The sequence below is a fragment of the Sminthopsis crassicaudata genome, chromosome 3, assembly GCF_048593235.1.
Source record: "Sminthopsis crassicaudata isolate SCR6 chromosome 3, ASM4859323v1, whole genome shotgun sequence".
Taxonomy (NCBI): domain Eukaryota; kingdom Metazoa; phylum Chordata; class Mammalia; order Dasyuromorphia; family Dasyuridae; genus Sminthopsis; species Sminthopsis crassicaudata.
This window is the reverse complement of record NC_133619.1, coordinates 361,848,173-361,869,705: the sequence shown is the minus strand read 5'-3', so window position 1 is coordinate 361,869,705 and position 21,533 is coordinate 361,848,173.

The window sequence follows — 21,533 nt, the reverse complement described above, 5'->3', positions numbered from 1 at the left end:
TGTTCATATTTTCACCATTCAGGACAGAGAATGTTTTATTTTTGTCTTTGTAGAGACTAGTGCTTGTTTGATTGCATGTCTCTATCCTTCTCAATGTGATGGAACTGAGTTCTTTTAGCCAAGAGAAGTTCCTTGCAAGCTGCCCCCATAGGAAGAGGTACCAAAATGCAAATAGAGGGAAGATAGAATGATAAATGTAAGGAAGAGGGATGGGGAAACTCTTAGCCAAATATCGTTCTCTAGTGTCCAGATGCTTTCCCCCTTCATTTCTCTTCTTCTCACGATGTTCTCAATAGTCAGCTTTTTATGTTTTTTTATTTTTTATTTTTTAAACATTTTAAAAAATTCTGGAATACAAAACAATTATAAACTAAACAAGTATCATATTACTCAGCTAGTTCAACTCAGTTGAAAATCTCAGGTACTTCCAGTTTCATCTTTAAGTTGAATGGCATATTCCAGTAGCCACTTACTTAAGTTTTCCCATAAGAATAATGAAAGATTCAACTGTTGCTGAGTGAAATGAGCAGAACCAGAAGATCACTGTACATTTCAACAACAACACTGTATGAGGATGTATTCTGATGGAAGTGGAAATCTTCAACATAAAGAAGATCCAACTCACTTCCAGTTGATCAATGATGGACAGAAATAACTATACCCAGAGAAGGAACACTGGGAAGCGAATGTAAATTGTTAGCATTACTGTCTATCTACCCAGGTTACTTATACCTTCAGAAGCTAATAATTAATGTGCAACAAGAAAATGGTATTTATACACATATATTGTATCTAGGTTATATTGTAACACATGTAAAATGTATGGGATTACCTGTCATCGGGGGGAGGGAGTGGAGGGAGGGAGGGGATAATTTGGAAAAATGAATAAAAAAAAAAAAATAAAAAAAAAGAATAATGAAAGATTTATATTTGTTTACCCTTTCTTTTACCCCCTCTCATGGCTCCCTCCTCTCCATCCAGTCTAGTACTAAACATGTTTTCTCAGTTCTCTTGCTTACTGGGGAAGCAGGGTCTTTTCCATCCTGAACTAGCTCAAGTTGAAACTGTTCTCCATGTGATCACCTTTTGTGGGTTCCACTTTGGCCACAGACACCTTAATCAATTAGCCTCCCTTCCAACACGACTTTGGCCAATGCTCCCAAATGATTCTGCTTTCTAACTTTTTATGGACTCTTTCTTAAATTTCCCTCACCTGGCTACTCTATATAGCTCTACAACCTGAATATTAGTCATCTTACAGTTTCCTTATGCTTGCTGAACTGTGATTTCACTAAAGATACTCTCCTTTACACTTTCTATCTTTCATTTCCCAATCTAGGTCAAAATCTACCCCCACAAAAGTTAAAGACACAACATATACATTTGTATATATCTGTTAACATGGCTTCCTGATCAGAATCCACACTAGCATTTGAAAAATCCCTACCACTAAAAAGAAAGTCTAAAGAAAATAGCTTTATCCTGGCTTTAACTATAATTGACTGTATAACTTCAGGCAAGTCATTTTCCTACTACAAGACAGTTTCTTTTTCTGTTAAGTAAATTAAATTTTACTCTGGGGTAGGAGAGGTGACTAGATGATTGCTAACAGCATTTCCAAACTTTGGAGATTTGAATTTTTACTGGAATCTGATGGATTTCCATGGAATGCCTCCTCCACTTCATACACATTTTGTATTTATTTATCTGTATAAATGTTGTTCTCCCTCTCCCTACCTGACTTCTCAGTAGAATACAAACTTATTGAGAATAAAGATTGTTTCATCTTTGGTTTTGTATCCCCACTATCTGGCGCAATGTCAGAAACAGAATAGATTCTTAATAAGTACTTAATGAATTGAAGGAGCTTTCCCCTATAAATGGCCCTACTTAGAGCCTCACATGATATCACCTGGACCACCTCTGCCCTCTTTCCTGTTGGGAGGAGACTTCAGAGAGAAAAAAAAAATTTCAAAGCAACAACAAACAAGACAAAAACTCTCGGTTTCTCCTTCATAGTAAGCACTTTGTGTTTGACCTACCTTCAATTCCCTGGCAAGACTCCAGTCCTCCAGACCTGTTTTGTATACAAAGGGCCATGATAATGCATAGGAAATTATGGGCCAATTTTTTTTTTCGACATGCATTTGACTTTTTCTTCCCCCCCCCCCCCCATAGCACATATGGTAGTTCTTGGATAATCTATTCCTAATTTAGACTTTGTTTAAAAGAAACAACTGGGGAACACAGTGTCCTCCATGCTTGGTATAATGGAAAGAATCCTGAATATAGAATCAAAGACTTTTGTTCATATTCCAGATCTTTTACTTATTCCCTGTGTAACTTAAGCAAATCATTTCATTTCTTTGGGTCTCAATTTCCATGCCATAAGAAACAACTTGTCTGTTTTGTGAATGCTACCCTGAAGTATTGTAAAGTAACCTTATGACCCTAATGAAGTTTGGCTGTGCACATAGGAAGAAATATTACTCTTTATTGGCTAAGAGAATACTCTTATCAAGGAAGTATTCATCTGGGGTTGCAAGCACTGGAAGTAAAAGGACATGCTGTGGGCTGTAGCCATCCAAAAGTTCAAGTTTGCTTCTCATGACCACCTCTCAAATTCTTCTAATCATTTAAAGAAAGCCCTTATCTCCTCATGCAGGTAAATAGCACCCCAATTTAGCATTCCCTCAGTCAATAAGAAGTCAGGTCTGCTTATGCAGTCTTAGTGCAGCACAAAGAGCTGTCTTTCAGGGCACTGTTTACAAAATAGACGAAGGGTGCTATATTCAAAAAGAGAAAATTGAACCAGGTGAGCTCTGAGGTCCCTTCCAATTTTGAATCTCTGTGAAGTTTTTTTATTCAATTCAACAAGTACTTTTTAGATACCAATTACATGGTAACACTGGGGGAGGAAGGGGATTCAAGAGACAAAATGATTGCTATTTTCAGGTTTCCTTAGGTAGTTAGGATGAGGGATTTCCTGGTGTAGAAATTGTCTTCCTATTCAAGATTGGCAATTCATTTATAAGTGAAGGTTGTTGTCCTTTATTCAACCTTCAGTGCTTAAGCACTCCTCAAGGCACCCTCTTACCTTCAGATCAACAATAAAATCCTTTATTAATCACTGAAAGTTTTTCACAATTTGGGATTAGAAAATTCCATCTGCATCCAGAGGGAGAATGAAGACTGAATATGGATAAGAGTATTTATTGTTGTTTGCTTGTGTTTTTTTTTCTTTCTATCTGAGTTTTCTTGCACAAGATGACAAATATGGAAATACGTTGAAAAGAATCTATATCAGATTGTTGCTTGTTGTCTTGGGTAGAAGGGAAGTAAGGGAGGTAGGGAGAAAAATTTGGAACACGAATGTTGAAAATTATCTCTATACATATTTGGAGAAATAAAGTACTATTTAAAAAAAAGAAAAAGAAAGTCTTTCACAAGTTGGTCCCATTCAGTCTTTATTTATATTTTACTCCCCTCCACAAACTCTCTGATCTATTTACACTGCCTTGCTTTCTGTTACCCACACATTTTGTTACTCCATCTCTGGATTCAGTCCATGTCCCTAGTAGTCCCCCTTGCCAGGGTTATTCTCTGCCCACATCTCTGACTCCTGGCTTCTTTGGCTTCCTTCAAGATTCAGCTCAAACACCAAATCAAGATATTAACCTATGATATCATAGATCCTTTCAAAAACGAAGGATGAAACCCCACCTTCTACAGGCCTTTCCTGTTCATTTTCTTTTATTCTTTCCTCCCCAGATTACTTTCCATTTATACTGTTTAAATTTTGTGTGTTCATAGTTTTTTGCATGTTGTATTTTTCATTAGAATATAAGCTCCTTGAGGACACGGACCATGTTTTTACTTTTCTTTGAATCCCCACAACTGGAGATAGTTTGGTGGAACAGGAAGATCTGAGTTCAAATTTAAACTCTAATTTACGGTGTTGTTGAAAAGATCAAATGAGATATCTGTATAGTAGTTTGCAAACCACAAAGAGCTACATAAATATAAACTACTGCTACCATGTATACATACAAGTATATAAAATACCGTATAATATGTACATATATAAATAGGGCAGTATAGGTGGCACAGTGGATAGAGCAATCCACTATCCACTGTGCTTAGAATCAGAAAAACTCATCTTCATGAGTTCAAATCCAACTTCAGATATTTACTAGCTTTCTGACCATAAGCAAGTCACTTCACCCTATTGGTCTCAATTTCCTCATCTGTAAAATAAAATCTGGAGAAAAAAAATGACAAACCACTCCAGGATCTTTGCCAAGTAAACCCCAAACAGAGTTACAGAAAGTCATACATGACTGAAAAATTACTGAACAACAAGTGCCTCCTGTGTGCCAGGTACTGTGCTAAGTGCTGGGGATACAAAGAAAGATAAAAGACTGTCCCTGTGTTCAAAGAGCTCACAATCTAATGGGGAGGATGACATGCTGACAATTATGTACAAGATATATGGGAAATAATCATCAGAAGATGAAAATTGAAGGGATGCCTATCAGTGGGAGAATGGCTATACAAGTTGAGATATTTATGCAGTAAAAAATGAGAAGCAACAGATTATAGAAAAACTTGGAAAAACACATGAACTGATGCAAAGTGAAATGAGCAAGAACCAGGAGAACATTGTATACAGTCATGTTAACATTGTGTGATAATCATGTGTGAATGATTTAATTCAGCAATACCATGACCAAAGATAATTCCAAAACATTTACAATGAAAAATAGTATTCACATCCAGAGAAAGAACTGATGGAATCTGAATGCAGATTGAAGCGTACTATTTTCACTTTCTTTATTTTTTATGAGTTTTTTTTCCTTTTAGTCATTTTCTTTTTTCACGTTATGACTAATTTGGAAATATGCTTTGCATGATTGCACATATATAACCTATGTCAAATTGCTTACCATTTTATGGAAAGGGGAGAGAGAAGGAGAAAAAATTGGAATTCCATGCTTAAAAATGAATGGTGAAAATTGTAATTGGAAAAAAATAAAATATTATTTTAAAAATAATCATTACAAGGAAGGCCTACCTCCTATACCCTGAAGAGATTTTAAAAAAAAGCTACAGATATGGATATTTGTGTGTATGTGTGTATACACACACACATACAGATCTTTTTGTGGTGGCAAAGAATTAAGATAACATTTATCATTTGGGAAATAGCTGAACAAATTGTGGCATATGATTGTGAAGGAACACTTTCGTGTTATAAAAAATAAAGAGAAGAATCACTTTAGAAAAATGTGGGAAGACATACTAATAGTATAACAGCAATATTGTCATGATGATAAACTATGGAAGACAGCTGCTCTGATCAATATATTGATCCAAGACAATTCCAGAAAACTCATGATGAGAAAATGCTACCTCCAGAGAAGAAATTGGTAATCTCTAACTGAAAACTGAAGTATAATTTTTTTCACCTGCTTTATTTTTCTTATCTTTTTTGTGATGTGGCTAATGTGGAAATATATTTTGCATGATTTCACATGTATAATTGATATTATATTTCTTGCCTTCTCAGTAAGTGGGGAAGGGATGAGAGGGACAGAGAATTTGAAACTCAAATTGAAAAAAAAAAAAGATTGACAAAATTTAAAATTTTTTAAACAAAAGGAAGACCTAGAATTCAATCAACAAACATTTATTAAGCATTTATTATGTGCTAGCCATTAAGCTAAACACTGGGAATAAAAAAATAAAATAAAAGAGGCAAAAGATAGTTTTTGTTCTCAAGGAGTTACAATCTAATGGAGGAGACAACATCCAAAAGAATATATGAAAGCAAACTATATTTAGGATAAATAGGGAAAAATAAAGAAAAGGAAGGCAATGGATTTAAGAGGAGTAGGGAAAAGCTTCCTGTAGAAAGTGGGATTAAGAAATCATTGGTAACTTTGGAAAAAGCATTTTATGTTGAAACATGATATCAGAACCAAGACAGAGATGAATACTGAGAGACAGGGAAAGAAAATAGAGATTACTCCCTCTCTAGAGGGGAGATTTCCAACACAGGAATTTCTGCCCAGGATTAGCTGGCTATCACTATGGTTGAATTGGTAAGATCATGAAGGGATGAACTGGGCCACATTCCCAAGACAGCTGTTGGGATTTGACCACCATTCAGATATGTTTACTCAGTCTGGTTTTAATTTGATCTATGAACACATATAAGAGGCAGCATGGCTTAGAGGATAAGCATCTGGCCTTGGAGCCAGAAAGCTTCAAACATGCTGGCTATGTGATTAGGATAGTTATTTAATCTTTTAATTCTCTGCCTAGACAGCTCTCAAAAGCCACAAATTTCAGAGAAGGGGAAAATCTGCATAAAGGGGAGTCCATTCATATGAGGATCCTTGGACCAATGAACATCCAAGTCCAGGATCTCTCCCATGAGCACACTGTTCATGTAAGACAAGGATGGCTAGGCAAAGAGGAATGTGGTCATATCAGTCCGGGCTTCAAATCTGTCAAGCCCTGATGGCTGAAGGCAAGACTGAGCTGGGTACAAGATAATTGTAGAGATATGTATAAAAGAACTGCACACATTTAACATATATTGATTATTTGTCATCTAGGAAAGGGGATGGGGAGAAGGAGAAAAATTTTGAACACAAGGTTTTGCAAGGGTCAATGTTGAAAAATTATCCATGCATATGTTTTGAAAAAAACAAACTTTAATAGTTAAAAAAAAATCCATGTAGCAATAAAATGAACATCTAGAAAGAGAAGAAAAGAAAAGAAAAAAAAAGATTGAGCTGAGCACTGTTATTTTTTGTCTGTCTCCAAGAGTTATAATTTTCACCTTATAAAGCCCCTGGAAGATATGAAATAAGAAATCTTTGCTAGAAGCACATGGAAAATTATGGCACAGTAGAAAAAACAATAGACCTAGTATCAGAAGACCTTGGTTTGACTCCCCTAGTCTCTTCCAAGCTGTGGGATCTCAGACAAGTTACTTCATTTTGCTAAACTTCATTTATTCTGTAGGATCTAAATCTTTGTTCCAGATGTAGTACTAAAAATTTTAGAGTTAGAAATTAAGCTTATTGGCTGAACAAGTTATAGTATATGATTGTGATATAATACTACTGTGCTATAAGAAACGATGAGTGATTGTAGAAAAACATGGAAAGACTTGCATGGAATAATGAAAAGCAAAATGAGTAGAACCAAGAGAATGTTGTATATAGGAACAACAGCAATATTGTTTCAAGAATAACTTTAATCGAATGTCATTTTGATATTACAAATATCCAAATGAAAAATAAAGGACACATGATGAAAAATGATATTTCTATTCAGCGAAAGAATTGATAAATAAAAGTCCATATAGGATAATTTTTAGTCATATATTTGTGTCTGATGATAGCCATCTGTAGAGTAGGGAGGTTGGGAGAATAGAAGAAAAATATATATATATATAAATTTATGTGATGACATCATTGTATATTGTAAAGGAATAGCAACTTGTACATAATAGATTTTCAGTTTCATGTGCAGGTATCTTTTTTTTTAATTAAACTATATTATAGAAATTCTTGTTTTATTTCATAAATTAAAAATTAAATGAACAAAAAAATTTTAAAAGGAAATTAAATTTAAGATTAAGCAAAGGAAAGGAATTTAGCCAAGGTCATAGCTACTAGTTTTGGTTTCAGGGTTTTCTAGGTGATGATTTCTTCAGGTGGGAAGGATGTTTCCTTATCTGCTAGTCTCATAACAAAGGTCATGATCAAACTTATCCTTCAACTATTTACCAAGTCTCCCTAACAGTCACATGCTACCTTTCAATGACTATTCACTTGGAATAAAAGTCCAAATTTCTCATTCTGGCGTTCAAAGTCTCCCATAATCTGGCCCCAACAATCCTGTCGAACTCTATTTCTTATACAACTTGCTGATATCAACTTCATTTGCTTTAATAAAATTAATATAAAATTATCATTTATCAAGTACATGATCCCCCATCCCTTTACTCACATCATTTTCTACTTTCTCTAACTTAGTGACTTTGGGGAATTCACCTTGTCTTTCTGGGTCTCAGTTTCCTTGATTATAAAATCTGTCATTTTTAGAAATAAGAGTTTTTTCTCAGAAGTGAAGAAGAAAAACCCAGCATTTGTGGAGAACCCAGCCTTGATTCCTGGTCAGTTTCGTGACCCTTGGACCTAGTCTGCCTCACTGGAACCTGAAGCTTGTATATGAACTGTTGGTGCCTTTGAGCTCCATTCACTGTCAGTCTCCTGGATCTTGGGGTTGGATTCTGGAAGACTCTGGGCAACTCCCAGGCTTAGCCTTGAATTCATTTCTGAGTCTGCACTCTCAGGCACACAGGATTCCTGTGTTCCTTCACTCCCACCTGCTGCTGCCTCTGTTTCTTCCCCTTGCTGTTTCTGCTGCTGTCCATTGAATCTCTAGATCTATAAGCTATCTTTTTCTCATTTATCTTTCAAGATTTAGTACAAATCTCTTCAATTGAACCATGTCTGACCATCTCCATATTGAATTCTTCTGTCTGTGAATTTCAGTGGTAATTTTTTGTGGTAAAAAACTCATTTCACAATCATTCATTTGCCTTGTTATTTAAAGTTTCATGTAACTATATCTTTTCTTCTCAACTAGACTTGAAGCACCTTGAGAGCAGGGTCCTTACATTTTTTTTTGTAGCCCCCCTTAGCACTAGACTAGGCACATAGTCGATGTTAAATAAATATTTGTTGAGTGAATGAACAAATGAATGTCATTTCTCTATCTCTTTTCCCCTCCATAAGTACACAAACATGTCTCCCACACCCTTTGACAGAATCTCAGGTTATCAGATATTTCAATAGCTGCTCCCAACTGATAAGAGCTTTCTTGATAACCTCCCTCCCCTTTAATTTGTTTAAATATTGATCAACTCTACTCATAGCTGGTTAATATTCAACATACTCAAGCTCCAGAATGCCTCTTCTTGACTCACTTAGACCCACCTCCTTAGGTATCTAGGGATGGTGGAGAACACTGGCAAAGAATCAGAAAAGTCAGGAAAGGCAAAACCATTTCTTATGGTTCATGTGAAACATGTATTCCACTGAGAGTTAGAAGACCTAGAATCTGGATTCCTCTGAAACCAGAAGCATTAAAAATAGCGTAGGCAACATGTAGCCTACATACACTTCTGGAACCAGATTAAAATGAATTAAAATGTATTTAGAAAACATTTAGCAAAATGAATAAAAATGCAGTAAGATTACATTTAAAAACCAACATTATATAACATTGTTATAAGGATCAAACAAGATGTTAATGGTAAACTTTAATAAAACTTAGCAGAATACCAGACATACAGTAAGCACTAAACAAATGAATATTACCTTCCATTTAGCCTTATCAGATCAGAAGCACCCAACAAGATAAAGGTAATATAAGATATTGTTTTGGCTCCCAGCAAGAGGAAGTCTAAAGAAACCCAGATAATTGGTCCTTTTACCAGTGACCTCGAGGAAAAGTGATGATCATCTCCCTTTTTTTCATAATTTTTTTTTTATTAAAGCTTTCTATTTTCAAAACATACGCATGGATACTTTTTCAGCATTGACCCTTGCAAAACCTCGTGTTCCTAATCCCCCCCCCCAGATGACAAGTAATTCAATATATGTTAAACATGTTAAAAATAGATGTATACATATTTATACAATTAACATGCTGCACAAGAAAATCAGATCAAAAAGGAAAAACAATAAGAAATAAAATGAAATGGAAGCAAACAACAACAAAAAGAATGAAAATTATGTTTTGATCCACCCTCAGTTGCCACAGTCCTTTCTCTGGGTGTAGACATCTCTCTTCATCACAAGACCATAGGAACTGGCCTGAATTATCTCATTGTTGAAAGAGCCACCAGTCCATCAGCCGTGATCATCGTATAGTTTTGTTGTTGCCTGGTTCTGCTCATTTCACTCAGCATCAGTTCATGTAAGTCTCTCCAAGCCTTTCTGAACTCATCCTGCTGGTCGTTTCTTACAGAACAAATATTCCATAACATTCATATACCACAATGTATTCAGCTATTCCCCAACTGATGGGCATCCACTCAGTTTCCAGTTTCTTGCCACTACAAAAAGAGCTGCCACAAAAAATTGTGCACTTGTGAGTCCTTTTCCCTTTTTCATGATCTCTTTGGGACACAAATCTGGTAGAAATACTGCTAGATCAAAGTTTGATCATTCTAAATTAGCATTTGATCATGCTAAATCACAGTTTGATCATTCTTTGGGCATAGTTGCAAATTGCTCTCCAGAATGGCTGGAGGTGATCATCTCTTTAAAAAATACATATTTAAAACAAATGGTAGTGAATGGAGATAAGGTCTAAGTGTCAGGGGAAGTCTTCAAATCCTCTCCCAATAAGTTCTGAGTATGTGACTCTGGACAGGTCATTCAACCTCTTAGTAACTCAGAAAGATCCTTAAGACCTTCCTGGCCTTAAAACCTTAAGAAGATGCATAGAAATTGCATCTTCTTCAGAGTAATTTTGCCATCGACTTTCCTAATGTTTCCTGAAGGGAGTTTCCTATATCAATGAAATCACTTGTTCAGTCTCATCCTGTCACTGTTCTCAAGGACTCTGCAGTCTAGTTAAGAGACTGGAAATGAAAAGATAACCAGTAAGGCAATATAGAAATCAAAGAAAAATTACAGATAATAATCTCATTAATACCCCACCTGGGTGCATATACTCTAAGAAGATATAAAAAGCTTCTTTAAAAGGTACAGAGAATATTTGGTAAATAACAATATTGTCTTATTGAAACATCACAAAAGTAATAATGAAAAATTTTTTGGATTGGATTGGTGATGAGGGATGGGTCTGAACAATTTGAAAAAGAAATAATTCCTACTGTTCAAAACCAAATGCATAAAGTTTGGATACAAAACACTTTTCATCTTGAGCTATAGAAAATCAGTGACAATGGCCTAGTAAAAGAAAAGCTAGTTGATCTACCATAATCATAAAATGGTCTTCTAAAGCTTAAGTTCTATTTGTGAAATTTTATCTCTGTGAATTAGAATCCTCAGTCCTATTCTCAATCAAATTCAAAGCAAGAAACAAATTGAAAACTAAAAGGTATGGCTTTCAAAAACTAAACTGAGAACACTAACTTATGAGACTAAGTTCTGGTAAACATTTAACCAAATTTTTCTTGATGAAAATTAAATTTTTGATTTTTTATGTATATATGCACCATAAACTTTAGAATTTGTTGTCTTTCACATTAAATAGGAGGGAGTGGCAAATTGGAAGATTAGTAGAAAGCCAGTGGGGTATTGCATTTGGAATATATTGGGAAGCTTTGCTCTAATTGCTAAAATGAAGGCAAAACCATGTGGGCAGAAAATGGGCTGGGTCTTGTAGAATGCCTTTTGCCAGGTAGATAGGAGAAAAAAAGGCACAGCCATTTGGAGATTGAGCACAAGCAAAGATAGGTATATGATAAATCAAAAGATGTTAATGCGGCTAGAGGTGATAGAAATGACAGATAAAGCTAGTATGGCACCATTTTGTAGGAGACATCAAAGATAACAGGAGCTCTGGGCCCTGAAATATTTACAAAACTTAAATCTGGAAGATTTAACTTTCTAGCTCCCCTTAATATATTGTCTTCCCCCACTAAAATGTAAACTCCTTAGGGCAAGGATTCTCATTTGCTTATATCATCTGTGCTCCTAGTACTTAGTACAGTGCCTGGAAAAAATAAATAAATCATCTGTCAGTTTACATATCTATCTATCTGTCTATTGATCAATCAATCTATCAGCAGTAACTATCATTTTGATCCCACACGAGGGTGGTAGAAATAATCTTGGATTCCTGAAAGTTATGTTAGTCAACCACTAATTTTGATATATCCTGCCAAGGCTTACAGTATAGACTTGGTAATGATCTATGTCTTCACCTAAGGACTAGTTTGACTGAGTTGGAGAGGCTGATCATCAAGTCAGACACCAAGTGTCTGAGATACAGATCCATTTTGGTGACATGTACTCACACTGATGAGATATGAATCTTATCATTATTGTAAATATCATTAGGACACAGTAACCTAGTATTTGTTAAACATGAAGACCTTAATTAGTAGAATGAAAACTCACTATAAGACAAAAAACTGTTAGGAAAACTGGAAAGCAGTATGGCAGAAACTAGGTATAGATCAACATCTCACAACATATAACAAGAGAAGCACCAAATACATGATTTATACATAAAATGTGACATCATTTAAAAAAAATTTTTAAATACAATGCATTCTATCCCTCACACCCTACCCCTCATTGAAAAATAAAAATAAATTTAAATAAAATTAAAATAATTAAATAAATAAAATAATAAAATTTAAAAAAATAAAAATAAAATTTAAAAAATAAATAAAAATAAAGAGAAAAAAAGGGAAAAACCATGCATCTAAAATATGCATGGTTAAAAAAAATTCTTTAATTGGCCATATTAAAAAATTAATCCACACTGAGTACATCATATCTCTAGAAGTGAGTAGCTTACTTCATCATGAATTCTCTGAAATTGTGGTTTGGTCAAGATATCGACAGTTCCTAAAACTTTCAAAACTACTTATTTTACAATATTGTTATTGTTATATACATTGTTCTCCTGTTTCTATTTACTTCACTACACGTTAGTTCATATAGGTCTTCCCAGGTTTCCCTAAAAGCCATCCCCTTGATCATTTTTTATATCACAACTGTATTCCATCATGTTCAATACTATAATTTATTCAACTATTCCCCAACTGATAAGCATCCCCCTCAGTTTTTAATCTTTCTTACCACAAAAAGAGCTGTTATAAATGTTTCTATGATTTATGACCTTTTCTTTGAAGTATAGACCTAATTGTAGTAATATAAGGCAGTAAGGTAATATAGTAGATAGAGTGCTAGGCCTGAAGTCAGGAAGATTCATCTTCCTGAGTTCATATCTGGCCCCAGGCACTTACTAGCTGTGTGACCCTAAATAAGTCACTTAACCCTGTTTGCCTCCGTCTTTTAATCTGCAAAATGAGCTGGAGAAGGAAATCGAAAGCCACTCTAGTATCTTTGCCAGGAAAACCCTTAATGGTATCATAAAGAATTGGACATGACTGAACAAATACAGGTCAAAAAGTATGCACAATGTAATAGCTTTTGAGGCATATACCTCCAAATTGCTTTCCAGAATGACTAGACCAGTTCATAGCTACAATAAAGTAAACATATTTGTTTTTTCCATAGCCCCTCCAAAATTTGTCATTTTTCTTTTTTGTCAACTTTCCCAATCTGATGAGTGTGAAATAGAACCTGAATTGTTTTAATGGATATGATTCTACTAATTACTGCTTTAGAGCATTTTTTTCACTTGTAATAGCTTGGGTTTCTTCCACTGAAAACTGTTCATATCCTTTCATCATTTATCAATTAAAGGATAGCAATTAGTTTTATAAATTTTAATTAGTTCCTTATGGTCTTAGAAACAAGATTTTTATCAGAAAAATTTTTGCAAATCACTTTTTAAAAATTTATTTGCTTTCTTCCTACTGTTAGCTGACTTGGTTTTGTTTTGTGCAAAAATATTTACAGGGAGTAAAGTGATCAATTTTGATTATATAAAATGTAGAAGTTTTACTAGTACTCATTTCATAAGAAATATAAGGAATTGATTCAAAACCATAAGAACAGGGGCCATTCTATAATTCATAACTGCTCTAAGGATATGAGCAGGAAGTTTTCTTAGGAAGAATTCCAGTTATCAAATATCTACATGAAGAAATGCTTTGAATTACTAATAATTAAAGAAAGGCAAGTTTAAAGCAATTCTGAGGCTCCATCTCATAATTATCACATCACCAAAGTTGACAGAAGAAAGAAAATGACAAATGTTGGAGAAGTACAAGGAAAATAGGCAAATTGATGCATAAATGGTAGATCTGTGAATTGGTATGACCATTCTGAAATGCAATTTGGAAAAATACTCCCAAAGCTAATGTATATCTTTGATTAAGTGATAATACTATTAGGCCTATTCCCCAAAGAGAAAAGAAGAAGGAAAAAAAGGAAGAGGGGAGGAAGAAGAAAGAAGAAGAAGGAGAAGGAGGAGGAGGAAAAGAATTTTTAAAAATCTAGAGTGGCTCTTTTTGTAATAGCAAAAACTAAGAAACTAAGAATATCCATCAACTGGGGAATAGTTAAATAAATTATGGTATGTAGATGTGATAGAAATTTAATAAACTATAAGACAAAATGAAAGGGACCGTTTTAGTGAAACCTAAAAAGTAAAATGCAGAACAAGAAGAGCACTTTATACAGTAACAACAGTGTAAACAAAACATTGAATGCCTTAGACCTCTAATCAATTCAGTTAGTAGCCATGTTTCTAGAGGACCGATGCTTCCCTGAGGAAGGAGCAAAAGGAGGATGAAGCAAATTTTTTGGACATAAGGCAGAAATTTGTTCTGTTTAAACATGTATATTTCTTACAAGAGTTTTTTTTTTGTTTTGTTTTGTTTTGTTGCCCCTTTTCTTTCAATGGAGGGGTTGGATGGAAAGAAAATAGATGTTTGATAATTGAAAAAAATAAGCTAACTTTAAAATATCACTCATACATAATGTCCTCAAAGAAACCTCCCCCATCTCACCTTCCCTATTCACATCATGTGGAACAGTTTTTAATGTGCTGCTTTAGGGAAAGTTCAAGAATCATTCTGAGGTAGGGGTGAGATAAATAGATTCATTAAATCTTGGCATTATAATATTCAAAAGGTCACTCTAGAAAGGGGCTGGAAATGAAGAAAAGAATCCATCTAAGTGTCTGCCTAAAAATATGTTTCTTTCCCAGCAAAAACACAGAATTCAGGAAAATATCAACAATCCCTAAAATTGAGAGGTGGGCCAAGTTAATTTCTGGTCTTCTTTTAAAAGTCCCCTCTCATTTCATTTAGCTTCTAAGCAAAACCTAGTTAGAATACTAGGGGACTAAGATACTACCATAATACAGTGTTGAATATCTTCAACTTTGAATTTCAATGGATTTTCCAGAGTAAGTACTAAGATTCCAGTTTTCCCTCCCGGACCCCATACCAAGGTTTTAATTTCTTATTGCTTTGGAGAGAGAAGGGAGAGCTGGATTTTTAATCTTCAAACCTGAGAGGTACTATTGTTTTTCCTAGTGGAAAATTAATAAAAAATTTTGTGTAATTTTGTTTTTCTGGAGGATTTAAATGTGATTATCCTAAAGTTTTGGCCCAGGTGTTCCTTTTCATACTTAAAAGCTGACTTTCAATTGAATTGATGAATAACACTGATTTTTAACTCTGACCCACCATCTTTATTAAATAAGGCATTCATTCAACAAACATTTATTCCAGAATTTATATAGCAGTTCTAGTTATTACTTGCTAATCCCCACCATATTTGGCAATACGTTCTTTTAGAACACAGGGAATTTTGTTGAAACAGAATAAGTCAGTGGTTAGGCTACTGGGCTCATGGAATGAAGTTCATGAATTCAAACTGTAAGTAAGCCAGTGAGCTAACCTTAAAATATTCCATTCATGACCCAATTATCCCTTCTCCCAAACCAACTGATAGCTGCCTTACAGATAATGTACTTTTGATGACGAAAGACTAGGACATAGACAACTCAATGACCCCCTTCTGGAAACATAATTCTAATAATTCTATCTACTGATGTTGGGTCAAAGGTGTCATTGTTGTATATCAAGGATGGCCCATTACATATCCCTGATACATTGCCAGGTACCCAAGACAGATTCTTTCTAAATACTGACTGCCTTTACATCCATTATCTATAAGGTATACTTTAAGTTGCAAGACCAAAGCCCCACTAAACATTTTTGAATCCAAGGCCATTGGACATTAGCTAAGATCAAAAATCTGAGATTATAATATTTCCTCAGGTAACAAGAATAATGGCTATGATCCTATAGTCATGAAATCTGTTTCTTTGTTTTTTATTGTTGTTATTAAAGCTTCTTATTTTCAAAACATATTCATGGATAATTTTTCAACATTGACCCTTGCAAAATCTTGTGTTCCTAATTTTCCCCTCCTTTCTCTCCTAGATGGCAAGTAATCTAATATATGTTAAACATGTTAAGATATATGTTAAATCCAATATATATATATATGTGTGTGTGTGTGTATACATATATACATATTTATACTATTATCTTGCTAGCACAAGAAAAATCAGATCAAAAAGAAAAAAAAAAAAAAAGAGGAAAAAAAAAAAAAACCATAAGCAGACAACAACAAAAAGAGTAAGAATGCTATGTTGTGATCCACTCAGTTCCCACAGGCCTCTCTCTGGGTGTAGATGGCTCTCTTCATCACTGAACAAGCAGAACTAGTTTGAATCATCTCATTGTTGAAGAGAGCCACATCCATCAATGATCATCATATAATCTTGTAGTTGCCGTGCATCTCCTAGTGCTGCTCATTTCACTTACTATCAGTTCCTCTAATTTTCTCCAGGCTTCTCCAATTGATGGGCATCCACTCAGTTTCCAGTTTCTAGCCACTACAAATAGGGCTGCCACAAACATTCTTACACATACAGGTCCCTTTCCCTTCTTTAAGATCTCTTTGGGAGATAAGCCCAGTAGAAACACTGCTGGATCAAAGGGTATACACAGTTTGATAACTTTTGGGGCATAATTCCAGATTGCTCTCCAGCATGGTTGGATCCATTCACAATTCCACCAACAATGTATCAGTGTCCCAGTTTTCCTACATCCCCTCCAACACTGTCATCTTAGCCAATCTCAGAGGTATATACTGGTATCTCAGAGTTGTCAGTTTGCATTTCTCTGATCAAAAATAATTTGGAGCACCTATGAAATCTGAGTTTCAAGGAACTCAAGTGGCCCATCTAAATAAGAAGGCCCACAATCATATAACCAATAGTGGTCATCCAGTCTTTGCTTGAAGGCCTATAGTGAAGGGGAATTCTCTTTTGCTCCCAAGGCAGAATTCATGAGACACAAGTAAACTGCTTCAAGGTAAGTTTGGTTGGAAACTCTCCATCACTATGAAGCTCATATCTCTCTTTCAAAATATCATAGATTTAGTTCTGGAAGGAACCTTAGATACAAAGAAGATAATTTACCTAGGGGCTCCCTCACTTGAAAGTATCAGATTCATAATTTGAGTCCAGGGCAGAGATGGGCAGTACATAGAACTCTAGACTTCAAAGTCAAGAAGGCCTGAATTCAAATACAGTCTCTGACACTAACCTGTGTACCCTGGACAAGTGACTCTGCGTCAATGCCTTGTTTGTAATAATAGTACCAGCCCCACAGGGTTGTTGTTGTAAGATTCAGATGAGAAAACATCTGAAAGGGTTTAGAATGTTCCTGGCTCATAGTAGAATGTGTCCTGACTCCAAGTTTCGCATTCTAACATTTTATTTTACAAAGGGTTTTGCAAATTTAGGTGGATCAATCCTGGGCACCAAAGTAGTTGGGAAATTATATTTTGTAAAGACCAAAATACTACTAAAATCAATGTTTCTATAATATTCTCATTCTTATAACTCTTCCAGTTATGTACTCTGGTCAAATCACTTAACTGCTGCCTGCCTGTCTCCATTTCTTCATCTATAAAATTGGGATAAATAAAAGGACTTACCTTCCTTGGTTGTGGCATCAAATGACAAAATATTTGTAAAAAATTAAAATAAAATAAAAAATAAAGTGCTTTGAAAACTTTAAGTCATTACATAAAGAAAGTCCCTGAACTCCAGGATCTCATAATCTAATGGGAAAGACAATAATAAAAGAAAGTTTAAAAAGTAGGGATTGAATGGGAAGGGTACTCAGCATGGAAGAATGAGGAAGAAGTCCAATCAAAGAAGTTCAAAATAAGTGGAGGTGGGAAAAAATAAATGATAGCTAATATTAGGTATTAGCTAACAAGATATGCCCTGGGGCTAACTAGATTTTAGACATCTTTTTTTTTTTTTTTTTAAATTTCCAGATAGATATTCAATCACTTCCACATATGTAAAGGAGAGAGAATGGACATGGAAAAAAGCTAGACTCCAATTCTTTTTTTTTTCTTTAAGAATTTTTATTTTTTAAAGCTTTTTTTTATTTTCAAAACATATGCATAGTTTTCAACATTCACCCTTGCAAAACTTGGCGTTTCAATTTTTTTTTCTCCTTCCATTCCCCATCCCTTCCCCTAGACAACAAGTAATCCAATATGTTAAACATGTGCAATTCTTCTATGCATATTTCCATAATTTTGCTCCACAAGAAAAGTCAGATCACAAAGGGGGGAAATGAGAAAGAAAGCAAAATGCAAGCAAACAACAACAAATAAAAATGAAAATACTATGTTGTGATGCACACTCAGTTCCCACAATCCTTTCTCTGAATGCAGATGGTCCTCTCCATTACAACACCATTAGAACTGTCCTGAATCCCCTTACTTACACTCAATTCTGATTGTGATTGATGTTACCTAATCTCTTCATCTTTCTTTTCCTCATTTATATAAAGAGGATAGGCTGGATCAACAATTGTCTTTTTGGTGTCAGAGCCCACTTACAGTCTTAAAAATTATTGAGGAAGCCCCAACAAGTATCTTTTTATGTGAGTTATATCTCTTGATATTTACCATGTTAGAAGTTAAAAGATCTGAGAATTAACATAAAAATGGCTTTGACTTCATGTCTCCCTGAAAGTATCTCAAGGACTCTTAAAGATCTCCAGACCACATTTTGAGAACTCTTCAAATATTTTTCTAGTTCTGATGAGCCTAATGAGGATCTAATGATCCTATTGAAGTGATAAAATAAGCACTGGGAGTGACTTGGGTAGAGCAATAGATTTGGGAGAGCATAATTGTAAAAGAACATTATGTAAAAATTTGCAACATGATCCAACCATGACAAGACATCCATCACAGATTACTAAAATTTTTGCTACTTTATTATATGAAAAGCCACAGGAAATAGCAAGGAAAGGGGTTTTAACAATTAACAAGGAGAAAGACAAGTTCCCTAGTAGAACTCATGATTAATCAAGAGAAAAAAGCCATTAAAGGGAAGACATCAAGAAGTGGGAGTAAACCAGGATAAATCCATAGAGAGGGTCATTAGACTAACCATAAAAGGGAGTCAAACAAGGGAAGAGGATTACATCTTGACTGGTGGGCTAACCCTAAAAGGGATTTATTATCCTAAAAGAGTTGACTATAACTAGGAGAAAGATGTCAGGAGGAGGGAGTGCCTTGCATCACATTAGCAAACATCTACTTTATGAACAAATCTTTTATTGGGGAAATATAACCTCCAGGGGTTTGACTGCATAACTTGGCTTTCAGATTGGATAAGTAAAGGAAGGGTTTCTAGAGACCTCTCATCTGAAATGGGACTATAAAGATGGTACACTAGAACAAAAGACCTACTTTAGAACCAAAGGCTCCCTTAATGGTGAAATGATCCCATCAGTGCCCTTCCCTGCTTGCCTCAAGGAATATTAAAAACCTATCATGCGTCAGGCTTTTTCTGCAAACCTATCCAAGTACTTCATCACTAGGATGATTACCCAAGTTTGGGGTATTCAGATTATATGCTTATATAAGCAAAAACGACTGTAGTCATACATCTATCTCATCATCCCCAGCTCCTCCTACAGCCCTACTTTCTACAAGATTCTTTTCTCAAATGACTTCATTTGATGAATTCAGAAAGAAATGATGAATTCAGAAAGGTTTGGAGTGACTTACATGAACTGATGCTGAGTGAAATGAGCAGAACCAGAAGATCACTATACACTTCAACAACAATACTGTATGAAGATATATTCTGATGGAAGTGGATATCTTCAACATAAAGAAGATCCCACTCACTTCCAGTTGATCAATGATGGACAGAAACAACTACACCCAGAGAAGGAACACTGGAAAGTGAATGTAAACTGTTAGCACTACTGTCTATCTACCCAGGTTACTTATACCTTCGGAATCCAATACTTAACGTGCAACAAGAAAATTGGATTTACAAACACATATTGTATCTAGGTTATACTGTAACACATGTAAAATGTATGGGATTGCCTGTCATCTAGGGGAGGGAGTAGAGAAAGGGAGGGGAAAATTTGGAAAAATGAATACAAGAGATAATGTTATAAAAAAAATTACTCATACATATATACTGTCAAAAATTATAATTATAAAATTAATAAAAAAAATTTTTTAAAAGATTTTTTTCTCATTCTTTAATCTTAGCCAGTGCTTGAAACACAATTGGAAGTTAATAGATGTGAGCCCATTGATACTTCCACCAATAATCAAACAATCCACAGAATCTCCATAATCAAAGAGAATCCACTACAGCCATGATCAAAATCTATGTCCCTTCCCAAGAGAGAGAGAAAGCATGGAGATGGTTGGGGTACCAACTTTGACACCAGGATCTGTAAGAATTGTGACAATTCATATTCATATACTTTTATTGCTTAAAATTTAATATTAAAGTTATTTTATATTTATAAAGGACTTTCCCCTAAAGTAGATGAGAGTAAAGAAATAACATGTGTGTTGCCCTTGAAACCTAGTTCATTTCTCTTCTTTAATTTGTCCTACTTAAAATTTTCTATTACTACTAGACCTGTATCCCAAAAAGATTTTTTTTTAAAGGAAAAGAATCTATATGAACAAAGAGCTTTATAGCAGCTCTTTTCATGATGGCAAGGGATTAGAAATCAGAAATATGCTCGACTGAAAAATAGCTAAACAAGCTTTGGTATGTATTTGTGACATAATATTATTGTGCTATAAAAAATGATCAGGATGCTTCTAGAAAAACCTGGGAAGATATATATGAACTGATGCAAAGTAAAGTGAGCAGAACTAAAACACTATACATAGTAATAGTAAGATTGAAAAAATGATCAACTGTGACTTAGCTTTTCTAATCAATAAAATGATCCAAGACAATTCCAAAGAATTCATAATTTTAAAAATGCTATTCACCTCCAGAAAGAGAATTGTTAACTCTGAGTACATATTGAAGCATTCTTTTTTCATTTTCTTTTAAGTTTCTTGGTTTTGATTTTTTATAACATGACTAATGTATGACTTCACATTTATAACTGATATGTTACTGACTTCAATGAGTGGGAGAAAGGTTGAAGAGAAAAGATTTGGAACTCAAAAAACATTTTAAATTAATTAAAAATAAAATTTCCCTATTTCTCTTGTAATTCATCTGTACAAGGGAATACCATTTGATACATATTTTAAATGCTGATATTATTTATCTATCATAACTTTTTGTATAAAAATATATTTTCCTGTTTTTCTTTTTCAAAAAGTCTATTTTTTTCTTTAAAAAAGAGATCTAAGAAATAGTCAACTAAACCCACATTGCTGATAATGGAATTTCACAATTTTACTAACACAAGTAATGGCATGTAAGAAATTAAC